The sequence below is a fragment of the Gracilinanus agilis genome, chromosome 1 (assembly GCF_016433145.1).
Source record: "Gracilinanus agilis isolate LMUSP501 chromosome 1, AgileGrace, whole genome shotgun sequence".
NCBI lineage: Eukaryota > Metazoa > Chordata > Mammalia > Didelphimorphia > Didelphidae > Gracilinanus > Gracilinanus agilis.
Window position 1 is genome coordinate 529,267,981 of NC_058130.1, and position 13,931 is coordinate 529,281,911.

The window sequence follows — 13,931 nt, forward strand, 5'->3', positions numbered from 1 at the left end:
TTTATTTAGATGTCATAAATCATATTAAGTGTGCCCTAAGAGAAAGAATTTGATATTTGAATCCATTGCAAGACTTTGCTATTTGAGATAGAATATTGAGGACTTTATACGAATATTAAGAATTTTATTGTAAAATACTTCTGAGTCTTCCTTTCAGAAATAATTGTTATGAGGCTGTTGGACCACCAAGCAGTACAGCAACAAAACATGGATGGCTCCTTGATTTTGAGCCAGACTGGACCACTTTGTCATTCTTATGCTTCTCTCTACCATCTACCATTTATTTGTACAGTTGGTACCTTGACAGATGAGTTTAATTCATTCCATGGCCAAGCTTGTAACTCAACTTATTTGTGTGTCAAATTGAATTTCCCCATTTAAATTAATTTAAATGCAATTAATCTGTTCCAGTCCCCCAAAAAACACATGGATTTTTTGTTTTATATGTTTTTAAATATAAAAATGTACTTTATAAATAACAAATAAATATATTTATAAATAACAAATAAATATATATGCTTTTAAATATAAAAATGTACTTTGTAAATAACAAATAAATAAATTTGTGAAATGTTCTTTACCTTCAAGATCAGGCAAAGATGCTGGAGGAGAAGGTTTTCATTTCATGTGCTATTACTTAACATAACTTACTCTCTACACATGATAATTTTCTGCGTGTGTCTTTTCAATAAATTGTTTAATTTTTTCCTGAAATCTCAACATTTCCTTAATCTTGCATGTACTGATTACCTCATCCATCTCAGGCTCCTCCCCACTAATTTCCTACAAAACCTCTGTGTGCTGCTGCTGCTGTACTCCTTCAATTCCTCCATCATCTGGACTCATGGTTAAAAATTAAGAAATTGGACAAAAAAAACCTGATAATAAAGACAAAACTAAAGAAGAAAGCAAAATTAATTCAATACAGATGCTTTCACAGCCAGATAACACTGAACTAAACAAGACAGCCTTGGGTAACTTGTGAAACTGAATGTTTGGCATGCTGGAGGGTGGCGGAAGCTTGTGATTCAAATATCTGCTTGTGACTTACAGAAAAAAATCCCAGTCCTAACTGTTCATATCTCAAATTGCTTGTGACTTAAGGTGCTCGTATATCAAGGTACCACTGTACCTCCTTTCTTTCTTCTCATATAGCAAACTAGTCTTAGTCCACAAGTCTTTCTTTTATAAGTGGAATACTATGAAGCATTTTTCTACAAAAACCTGCCTCATTATAAATTTCTCAGTGGTATGTTTTCTAACTTTATTTCTTTATGTGTGTAGATCATATTGTACAATGTTTTTACTCAGTCCCTGTCTGGGTTGTAAGGGGGAAAAATTAGGGTTTAGTTGGGTGAATATAAAAAGGTTTGGTTGCCAACGAATTGAATAAATATCAATTCTTAATGAAGAAACCTCAAGTCAAAATGACTTTTATGGTAGTTTATTTACAAATGAGATGAGAGAGAAAGTAAGAAAATTAGAGAGAGGATAAGATAAGATAATTAACCTAACACACTAAATAATTTGCTCTGGTCCCTGGTTCAACCCAGCCAGGTCTAACTAGTCCTCAGTTGGAGAAGGCTCAGCCTTGAGCTAAGGGCTGAGGCCCGAAGGTGAATGATGCAAAAGCTTCAGTCATAAGGCCTCTCTTGAAAGGAGAGTTCCTTCAGAGAAATCCAGGAAATATCAGTCTTTACACTCACCATCTGTAGTTCTAAGGGAGAGATTTAAGAACAGTCTCATCAAGTCCAAGGTCCCAGTCAGAACTCCTCTAAGTCCAAGCCACAAACCAGAAGAGAGTTAAAGGAAGTTGTCACTCCCTTTTAAAGGTGCTTCTTTTTCCTGTGCCTTCCTTCTAGTTTACATGTCCAATCACAATAGATGCTTTGCTTAGGACTGCCCAGAGGTCAGTCAGTCACTTCTGATTTGACATCTACTTTCACATGTGTGGGTTATAGACTTCCCCACTTGTGAATTAAGTAGTGGTGTTTACATCTTTGGTGATTAAATCTGAGAATGGGCAGGGTAGATTTAATCTCATTATCACAGGGTATAAGGGTTTTCAGTATTTCAGTTAATGAATCCACCCAGGCCCTTTTTGCATTCACCTAGAAAGGGATGAGTCTTCACCTGGATAAGACTTCCTCAAGGGTATGTAGAAAGCTTAACTCTGTTTTCCAAAATCCTACAAGACCTGTCTTCCATTTCCTTTGATGGTTCTATTCTTATACAATATGTTGATGATCTATTAGTAGCCTCTTCTGATGATGAAATTTGGGAAAAGGATAGCATTCATCTGGTATTTCAGTTACATGAAAGAGGCCATAAGTTTTCTAAATCTAAAATCCAATAGTATCTCTCTCAAGTCTAATATTTAGACTATTTTGTCAGAAAACTCCAGACAAGTGTCACCATGCATGTCAAAGACATACAGAGGATGGAGAATTCAAAGACCAAGAAGCAGCTACAAGTCATCTTAGGAGCTGCAAGTTATATTTGTCAGTGGATTCCGATTTTTGGTGAAATTGTTAGCCCTTAACAGTTTTAAATTAAGACTATTCCAGAACCTTTGACTTTGCATCCTGAACACCTGACAGCTTTAGACACTCTTAAAAAGTCTCTCCTCTCAGCACCTGCTTTGGGCCTCCCAGATTAGAGTAAGCTTTTTTTCCTCTGGTCTCTAATGTCATGAGTAGAAGAGTGTGGCATCTGGGGTGCTTGCCCAGTATCTTGGACCTTCCCTTCATCCTATTGGCTATTACTTCTTCAAGCTAGATGCTGTAGCCTTGGAGCACCTACATGCTTCAGGTCTGTGGCAGCTGTTGCTCTCCTGATAGACAAGGCCTGGGATCTGGTTTTGGGCTCTCAGCTCACTATGCTATGTCCTCAAGAAGTGGAAGCTCTGTTGCTGAGACATTTTAACAATATTTTCTCTGACCAGAGACTTGCTAGATATGAGGTAACCTTGTTGAGCAAAGTAAATGGCAGAAGCTATTCTATCCTTAATCCTGCTACACTCCTACCAGACTTCCCTTTCTCAAATGAAATCCTTTCTTTACATGACTAATCTTATTTTTGATATGGCTGAGAGACCTCAACAAGGCCTCATTAATGTCCCAATTCCTGATCCAGACCTCACTCTCTACACTGACAGCTCTTCATCACTCTTACTCAAACCTGTAAAATTCTGAAGGTAAAACTATAAACATCTACACGGACTCCAGGTATGCTTTTGTTTTTTTGTCCTGCCACTGGTATACTCTGGCTACAACATGGCTTCCTTCATCCTCTGGAAATATTGTAGTCAACGTTGACCTTATCTGGGATCTCCTTGAGGCCATTAAACTCCCTGGTTCCCCCTCAGTTATTCACTGCTCAACCCATACCAGGAACACTGAGTCAGTATCTCTTGGCAATGGAAGAGCTGAAAAAGCAGCCAAGACTGCTGCCATCAGTGGTCCTGCTCTTCTACTTTCTTTCACACACCTCTTTTTGATGAAGAAGACACATTCCACCTTCCTCTCAAAAATAAAGGAGATGACTCCCCAGTCTATAATAAGGAAGAAACTGAGTCCTGAAAGAGAACATTTAATGCAAAGCAGATATCTAGTATCTGGATCACAGAAACTGGTAAGCCTCTTCTCTCCCCAAGAGATTTTGCCATTAGATTTGTCTTTTAGCTCACAAAAAGGGGCATTTTGGTATTCAGGGAATGGTGGACACAGTTCAATGTGTTTGGGTTTTTCTTGGCATTTCCTCTATTGCTACTTGTTTGTGTTCTTCTTACCACATGTGTCAATTCTCTAACCAACATGCTTTTAGAAAGGTTACATTTGGTGGCAATCCTTCCAGTTGACAATATCTACATCCAAAACTTCCACAGGACTGGAGGTACTTGGACAGTCTGGGAGAAACCGTTCCAGGCACTGTTAATAGTCCCAACTACCATTAAGGTAGAGGAGAAAGACTCTTGGATATATTACTGTCAAGATAGCTCAAGGTTCAAAGGAGGAACAAGTTGAAAAAGAGGCTTTGTAAACTCCTTATGCTCTGTCTCCTTTGTCTTTTAGAGCTAAACCAAGCTACATCCTTTACAAAGAAGAGTGTTGTAGCAAATACTAACCATTCTGCCACTACACCAGGGCAGTGGGCTCTCTTTTGTGCACCCACATCCAGGTCCCATTATGGAAGTCTAGAGAGTGGTGATTATTCTTGCCCTTGCACCATCTGTTATGTCAGGCTTTACCTGTTAATGAATCAGATACTGACTTGGTTAGGCATAACATCCATCTAGATAATGGGAATGTGTTGTTGCAGAGTTTCCTTTCTAGGCCACTCCTGTAACTCTGAACTATCAGCACCAGTGGTCCTCATACTGGAAAAAGTATTCACTCGCCTCATGTAGCCCATCTTCAGAGGAAAACCTTCTGCAGCTACTGCCAAGGACACTCTTTCCTGTGGACAACCCTCAAGAAGAGAACATTGCCAGCACCTCAGGTCAACAACCAGCCCAGCAACATCTATCAACTGTGGACTCTGATACTTCCATGCCAGCATCTCTAGTGACCTCTGACTCTTCTCTTTCCTTTTTTCTTCTTCACTTGTAATTTCGTGCCTTGGTGAGGGAATTCCCCTTCTGGTTTGGTGTCATTTATAGAGGAATGATCCCTATAAGAAAGCATGCTATGCTTAGTCTGTGATCAGCCCACTCCTCAATAATTTGAGGAAGAGTCCAAGGTCAGGCTGTAGCCAGAAAATCAATCATTAATAGCTTAATCAATGACTGGAGTATGATTTTTAGAATTAAAAATATGTAACTGTGATGTGTAGTAAGAATTTGGTCCCAGGCAAAAATCTGTGTATGTAACCAGATTAAGAATATAGTCCCGGGGGGCAGCTGGGTAGCTCAGTGGATTGAGAGTCAGGCCTAGAGACAGGAGGTCCTAGGTTCAAATTTGGCCTCAGACACTTCCCAGCTGTGTGACCCTGGGCAAGTCACTTGACCCCCATTGCCTGCCCTTACCACTCTTCTGCCTAGGAGCCAATACACAGAAGTTAAGGGTTTAAAATTAAAAAAAAGAAGAATATAGTTCCAGGATAATACCTGAATTACAATTTCAAATATGTATATTGTAGTATTTTAAGTGTGTGTTACCATATTGATCCTAAGTGACTCACTATGTTAATTCTAGATGTGTGAATCTATTTTAGAATGTATTTTATACCAAACTAATTCATGTAAGAGGCTACAGGGAACCAGAAGGTCACCCAAAAGTCATGGAGGGCAGGAGCCCTTAGAGGGCTGGAGTGTCAGAGGCCAAGGGCCCTGAGAGGGCTGCTAGAAGTAGGGTTGTACTATGTCAGAAAGACCTGTAAAAAAGCTCAGGTCAAAACTTTTCTGACCTGTAAGTCACTATTACTCATGTCAAGAGTATAAATCATCACTCCAACTCTGTAAATTCCTCTTTTTTGCCTTTAAAAACCTATCAATGTCAATGATCTGAGTCTCAGATTTTGAACTGGGAGGAAACCTGCAGACCCTGGCTGTGTGATTTCTCTGTCACAATAAAGCCAGATCTTTCCCCAGAAGGGTCTCCCAGCATCTTATTTTTATAATAATATACCCTTTAAAGAAACAAGTAAGAAATAGAGACCTGGTTTCACATTCAATGCTCTTTTTGCATTCAGATGGGTTTGAAAATGGTCATTTTGGTGGATTTTTAAGTTTAGAATAAAATTTTTAAAAAATTTAATCCTCCTCCCCAATTACATGTAAGACCAGTTTCCAACATTTTTTTTAAACCTTCCCTTCTGTCTTGGAATCATTACTGTGTATTGGTTCCAAGGCAGAATAGTCGTAAGGGCTAGGCAATGATAGTTATGTAACTTGCCCAGGGTCACACAGCTGGGAAGTGTCTGAGGTTAGACTTGAACCTAGGACCTAACATTTTAAAAAGAATTTTGAGTCTTGAATTCTCTTTCTTCTGTCCCCTGAGATGGTAAGCAGTCTCATATAGATTTTATATGTGTAATCATGCAAAAAGTTTTTCCCCTATCAATCCTTTTGTGAAAGGAAACTTGAACATAAATAAAAGAGAAAGTTTAAAAACTTTACTTTGGTCTGCATTCAGACTCCATCAGTTCCATTTTTAGAAGCTGATAGCATTTTTTATCATGAGTCTTTTGGGATTGTTTTGGATGATTGTATTGTAGAGAATAGCTAAGTCATTCACAGTTGTTCATTGTGAAGGGTTCCTGTCACTGCATACAATGTTCTCCTGGTTCTGCTTATTTTACTCTGCTTCGGTTCTTGTAAGTCTTACCAGTTTTTTCCGAGTTCCTCTTGCTCATCATACCTTAAAGCATAATAGTATTGATAATTATGTACTATAACTTACTCAGCCATTTCCCAATTAATGAGTATCCCTTCAATTTCCAATTCTTTGTCCCCTCAAAAAGAGCTATACATATAGGTCCTTCCCCTTTTTGTTTTTTATCTTTTTGGGATTCAAACCTAGTAACTATATCAGTGGATCAAAGCATATATTCTGATTTATAGTCTTTTGTGCACAGATCTAAATCTTTCTCTAGATTCTAGAGTGATTGTATCAGCTCACAACTCCCCCAACTGTGCATTAGTGTCTCAGTTTTCCCACATTCATTCCAAATTTTGTCATTTTCCTTTTCTGTCATAATAGCCAACCTGTTAGGTGTAAGGTGATACCTCCAGAGCTGTTTTAATTTGCATTTCTCTAATTAATGATTTATATTTAAAGTATTTTTTACATGACTACAGAAAGCTTTAATTCCTTTGTCTGAGAACTGCCTGTTCATATCCTTTGACCATTTATTGATTGGGCAATGACTTGTTTTCTTATACATTCCACTAAATGTATTTAATTTATTAGAAAGACTTGTAAAAAGAATATCTTTTTTTCTGTCCTCTGGTTGTCCAAAGACTACTAACCTACTCTAGCCTATACCCTTGCTCTAAAATTTTCTTCTCCTATTCCTAGCCCAATAAAAGATATAAATTTGAAAATGCAGACATTGTTCTGATTGTTGGATTAAATGATAGGCAGTTCCTAACTTATTGTTATTAGATACACTGATTCATACTCATAGTGCTTTACCAAGTTATTATCACAGGTAGAACAGACAACTAGAATGACCAGTCAGTTTGCTTTCCTAACATGGCATAATCCAGCTCAAAGTCCCTACTTCCTTGGCTCAGGGCCCCAAATGTATTTCTCTCACTCTACACCATACTTATTGGCAGGCAAAGTCTCTCTATCTCCTGGCTTTAGACCATCCTTTTCATAGGTTGGGGGTAGGGGGAATCTCTCTGGCTTTGGGCAGTGTCCTCCTCTTGAATTTACTGGTAGTTTAATTTTATAGTTCCTTTCCAGAATCTGGCAGAATAGGTTAAATATTCATAGCAATGAATTTCCTGATTCTCCTAATGGTACAGACTCACACTCTACCCACTGTTTTCCTCCCCACCAGAAATTATATTGTATTTATTCTATATATATTTTGTATTTATTTACATATCACCTTTGTTCACTTGAGTATGCCTCCAAAGAACAGTTTTATGATGCTGTGAGCTGCCGAGAGAAACTTCAGAGACATAGATGAGCAAGAACTTTCAAATGGCAGAAAACAGATCTCAATGAGGCCTGAAAGGTATGGGGAAGTCTACTCTCCAATATATCCCTTAATTTCCAGTACTTGCCAAACTAGAGATTGCTAAGGGACTAACTAGAGACAAGATGACTCTTCCTTTAAATAGGTTGATCAATGACACATTTAAAACCTAGTGGAATTGCTCCTTGGCTATGGGAGGGGGCGGGAAGAGGGAAGGAAAAGAACATGAATCATGGAACCATGGGAAAATATTCTAAATTAATTAATTAAATTAAAAATTTCAAATTAAAAAAGATGACTTTCTTTGTGAGACCTATCTTTACTTGATTAGCTGAGATCTTATCTCACTCTCAATTCATATAGTCTTACTTTTAAAATATTTTATTTTTTCTCCATATACATGTTAAAACAATTTTTAACATTCTTCTTTTTTTTAAATTTTGAGTTCCAGATTCTCTTCCTCGCTCCCCTTACCATTCCTTGAGATGACAAATAATCTGATTTGTATTTTACGCATGCAATCATGTGAAACATAATAATCATTTTGTGAAAGTAATCTCAAAAAAAGAAAGAAAGTGAAATATAACATGTTTTTTTTATTTTTTTTTTTTATTTTAAACCCTTAACTTCTGTGTATTGACTTATAGGTGGAAGAGTGGTAAGGGTAGGCAATGGGGGTCAAGTGACTTGCCCAGGGTCACACAGCTGGGAAGTGTCTGAGGTCGGATTTGAACCTAGGACCTCCTGTCTCTAGGCCTGGCTCTCAATCCACTGAGCTACCCAGCTGCCCCCAATATAACAAGTTTTAGTGTGCATTCTGACTCTTATCAATTCTTTCTCTGGAGGTGAATGTTATTTTTCATCACGAGTCTTTGGGATTGTCTTGGATTATTGTATTGCTGAGAATAGCTAGGTCATTCACAGTTGTACATTATTATAGAATTCTTGTCACTGGACAATGTTCTCCTGGTTCTGCTTATTTCATTCTGCTTTAGTTCATGTAAGTCTTTCTAGGTATTTTTCTTCCTTCCTTCCTTCCTTCCTTCCTAGTAGTTCTAGTAAGTGAGAAGAACCGGATAGGGGAACTTCTGCAAAAGTATGTTCAAGGAAGCCCCTCAACTAGCCTCTCTTTATTCTATAGAGGACCTAGCCCAACTAAGGCCCAAGAGCAGGCACTGGGGCAGGAGCCCAATGGGTGGGATTTCCAGCTGAGGCAGGCTCCAGAAGCAGAAACCAAGCAGAAAGGCCTGGGGCCAGAATCTTGGGCAGTAGGTTTCGCTTACAGTATGTACTGACCTCCAATGAGCCAACTCTGTCCTTGGCTATGTGGGGAAACTGATGTCTGGGCTCCTGGAAGGAAGGGCAAAGACAGGTTTACACACAGGAAAACTGAGACCTGGACCCTGGTGAGGAAAGGACAGAGCAGGGATTTATATAGTGTTTCAAGGTTTACAAAGTTCTTTACAAATATCATCTCATTTTTATCCTTCCAACAACACTGGCAGGTAGGTGCTATTATTTTACCCAATGTACAATGAGGAAAGTGAGGCTGATGGATGTTAAGAGACTTGCCCAAGGCCATACAGCTTGTGTCTAAGTTTGAATTTGAACTCAGGTTTTCTTGACACCTGGTCCAACACTGCCGCACTTAGTTCCCTCTGAATAGTGAGGATCCTGGATAAACAGAAACCAAGAGAACATTTATATAAGAAAAACTAAAAAATTTATGGGATTAGCCATCCAATTAACAAGTGTCAGAAGTGAAATTTCACAAAAGTGCCAAATCATGAAATTTCAGAAAAAACTTCTACAAATATTTAGTCTGATTCATTTTCCCCAAAACATTGTGTAAATGGAATTAACTCTAGCCATTCATAGTCAAAAAACCTACTCAACCTAGGCATAGAAATGACGTCACCCTCACCTTCCTTAGTGGGGAGGGGAGACAAGTTACCCACACGTGACAATAAGTAACAAATCAAGAACAAGGGACTGTCCTTTGGACAGTCCAAATCAATGTAGAGACTGCCATTTGTCCACTTGAATTAGAGGCGGACCCATGGGAAGTGACGAAAGACACTATCTCTTCAAGGATGTTAGTTACTTCCTGTTGAGGAACCTCTCCTGACACCACAGAACGCTTCCACTCTGTATTGTCACATGAGTAAGTTAGGCTGACTTCCTTGGCCTACCTAGGCCGCTTCCAAACTCTGCCTTAAGCAGGGTTGCTGGGCCTTGTGGCTTGCAGCTTCATTTATTTAGCCTTTTAACCTTCTCTCTCGTCCAGCCTCTCCCTTTCTCTTTAATCCTATACCTTCACCTTCCTAGTTGTAAATAAACTTGCCTTAACCCGATGTTGACTTGGGTCTGATTTAATTACAGAATCCATCTGAACTGTTGATTCCTGGCGTCCACGTTTTAAATATATATCTATAAAATACCTAATTTCCCTCTTACAACATTCTCTGCAACAAGATGCCAAATAAATCTTCCATTCTTTGCTTGAAAATGTATGGAATAGAGGGAATCCAATACCTCTCAGAAGTAAAATCTACCTTTAGAAAAATAATTGTGATGAACGTTTTCCTTTATTAAGGTTCATTCTACTTCTTTGCAATCTTTACCTATGGCCCTGACTTTGGCAAACTAGGATAAAAGAGAAAACTCCAATATAAATAAAACTAATAAGTCTTTCTTATTCCTCAGTTTTTTAAAAAATATTTGAATTCAGCTAACAAACAGAAAATGAATTATAATTCTTTCTTATCTCATAAGAAATTTTTGTTTTGTTTTTAAATCCCTACCTTCTGTTTAAGAATTGATACAAGGTATTGACTCCAAAGCAGAAGAGCAGTAAAGGCTAGGCAATTGGGGTTGAGTGACTTGCCTATGTCAGTCACACAGCCAGGAAGTGTTTGATTTGAACCCAGTTCTTCCTATCTCCAGGCCTGATTCTCTCTATCCACTGACCCAACTAGCTGCCCTAGGCCATCTTTTTTTTTTTTTTTTAATATTTTTAAACCCCTAACTTCTGTGTATTAGTTCCTTGGTGGAAGGGTGGTAAGGGTAAGCAATGGGGTCAAGTGACTTGCCCAAGGTCACACAGCTGGGAAGTGTCTGAGGCCACATTTGAACCTAGGACCTCCTGTCTCTAGGCCTGGCTCTCAATCCACTGAGCTATGCAGCTGCCCCCTCTAGGTCATCATTTTAAAAATATTTAAACATACCCTGAGTTTTCTCTTCTCTATTCTCCAAGTGCTGTGAACAGATCCTTATATGACATAGACTCCAGTCCCTTCACCATACTTATTGCCCTCCTTCGGATATTCCTTAGTTTATCAGTGTCCTTCTAAACTCTGATGTCCAGAACTGAATACAATATTGAACACAATATCTAAATGTAGTTTAACCAAGACAGAATACAGTGGGTCTATCATTTATTTCTGAAAGCTATTCCTTTTTTAACGTAGCTTTGTCTCATTAAAATGGGTTTTTCTTTTTGTTCACATATTACACTGTTCTCTAATACTGAATCTTCACTAAAATCCCTAAACCTTTTTTCATTGCTGCTTAACCATACCCTACTTGATATGTACTTATGAGGTCAATTATTAGAACATGAGTGTAAAAATTTATCTTTATAAATATTAAATTTCTTATTACATTCTATCTAATATGAAAGCCTATCAATATCTTTTTCTGTCCTCCCTGACATCCAGTGAGTTAGGTATCACTTTTAGGTTTGTGTTACTAACAAATGGGATTAATATACCACCTATACCTTTATCCTAGTCATTAATAAAATTGTTAAATAGCACTGGTCCAAAAACAGATTCTATGGCCTTATCCAGAATGCCTTCTTCCATGTTGATGTAACTGCTCTTTCAGTCTGGCCATTTAACCAGTTTTGCACTGATCTGACTGTTCTATAATTTAGTCCACATTTCTCTATCTGCTCCACAAGAATAGCAGGATATACTTCATGAAATGCTTTGCTAAAGGCGAGATAAATTATCTATGGCATTCCTCTAATTGACTAATTTAGTAACTATCTAAAAAAGGAAATAATGTTAGTCTGGTATGATCTAGTTATTTTCCCCAAGTATTTTTTATTTGTTCAGATGCATGTAGAAATAATTTTTGACAATTGTTTTTTGACATTTTAAAATTCACATTTTCTCCCTCCCTTCCCTTTTTGAGGTGGCGAATAGTCTGGTATAGGTTATACTCATACTTTCATTTAACACACATTTCCATATTGCTCAAGACACACATACAACAATAATCTCATGAAGGAAATATAGTGGAAATTGGCATGCTTTGGTCTGCACTCAGATTCTAACAGTTCCTTCTTTAACTATGATTAGCATTTTCATCATGACTCCCTTATGATTATCTTAGAAACTTGCTTTGCTGATAGTGGTTTGGTACTTCATAATTGATCATCATACAATATTAATTTCTTTCTTTTAAACAAATTAATTAATTAAGAATTATTTTTCCATGGTTACATGTTCTCTCCCTCCCTTCTTCCTTCCCCCCTCCCTGAGCTGATGAGCAGTTCCAATATGTATCATTTTTCAAAACCTATTTCTATATTATTAATATTTGCAATAGAGCGATCATTTAAAGTTAATATCTCTAATCATATCCCCATTGAACCATGTGATCAATCATATGTTTTTCTTCTCCATTTCTGCTCCTACAGTTCTTTCTCTGGATATGGATAGCTTTCTTTACCATAAATCCCTCAGAATTGTCCTGGGTCATTGCATTGCTGCTGGTACAGAGGTCCATTACATTCAATTTTACCACAGTGTGTCAGTCTCTGTGTATAATGTTCTCCTCGTTCTGCTCCTTTTGCTCTGCATCAATTCCTGGAGGTTGTTCCAGTTCACACATCATATAATATTTCTGTTACTGGATACATTATTCTCCTGGTTCTGCTTACTTCACTTTTCATCAATTCATATAAGTCTTTCCATGCTTTTCTGAACTCATCCTGTTAATCAGTCCTAATGGAGAAAGTGTATTCTATTAAAACTATATACTGGGTAGCTGGGTAGCTCAGTGGAGTGAGAGTCAAGCCTAGAGACAGGAGGTCCTAGGCTCAAACCCGACCTCAGCCACTTCCCAGCTGTGTGACCCTGGGCAAGTCACTTGACCCCCATTGCCCACCCTTACCACTCTTCCACCTATGAGACAATACACCGAAATTAAGGGTTTAAAAAAACAAACAAACAAAAAAAAACTATATACCACAGCTTTTCCAAAAGTCTTGGCAGCCCGAGTGAAGAAGCAGAAATGGCACCTTGCAAGGGGAAGGAAAAGAAGGAAGTACAGGTCATCAGCCTTGGACCTCAGGTTGCAGAGGGAGAAAATGTGTTTGGTGTCTGCCATATCTTTGCTTCTTTCAATGATACCTTTGTCCATGTGACTGATCTCTCTGGCAAAGAAACCATCTGCTGAGTGACTGGTGGGATGAAGGTCAAGGCTGACAGAGATGAATCTTCTCCCTATGCTGCTATGTTGGCCGCTCAGGATGTTGCCCAGAGATGTAAAGAACTAGGCATCACTGCCCTTCACATCAAACTTCGGGCCACAGGAGGAAATAGGACTAAGACACCTGATCCTGGTGCTCAGTCAGCTCTGAGAGCCCTGGCACAATCTGGAATGAAGATTGGGAGGATTGAGGATGTTACTCCCATCCCCTCTGACTGCACTCGCAGAAAGGGTGGTCGCCGTGGTCACTGTCTATGAACCTTGTTTGTTGGATTATTTTTGTCAATAAAGATATCACAATGGAAAAAAAAAACCAAAAAAACTATATACCACAACTTGTTCATGCATTCTCCAAGTGATGGATAACTTCTCAGTTTCTAATTCTTTGCCACTACCAAAAAGAACTCCTAAACATATTTTGTTATAGATAGGTCCTTTTCCCCTTATCTCTGATTTATTTAGGATATAGACCCAATAGAGGTATTGCTGGACCAAAAGGTATGCAAGTTTTGTGGCTCTTTGGTCATGATTCCATATTATTCTCTAGAATTGTTACATCAGTTCGCAATTCCACCAACAGTGTATTTGTATCCCAGTTTTTCCACATCCCTTCCAACATTTATCATTTTCCTTTTTGGTCATGCTAGTCAATCTGGTAGGTATGAAGTAGTATCTGATAGTTGTCTTAATTTGCATTTCTCTAATCAGTAGTGATTTGTAGAACTTTTCATATGATTACGGAGAGTTCTAATTTATTCCTTGAGAACTGCCTGTTAATA

At 38.3% G+C, this 13,931-nt stretch overlaps 1 pseudogene; it reads left to right on the plus strand.

Annotated features, from left to right (window-relative positions):
- The first annotated feature begins 12,931 nt into the window (after positions 1–12,931).
- LOC123231733 lies at positions 12,932–13,410 on the plus strand (annotated as a pseudogene).
- Positions 13,411–13,931: the final 521 nt, after the last annotated feature.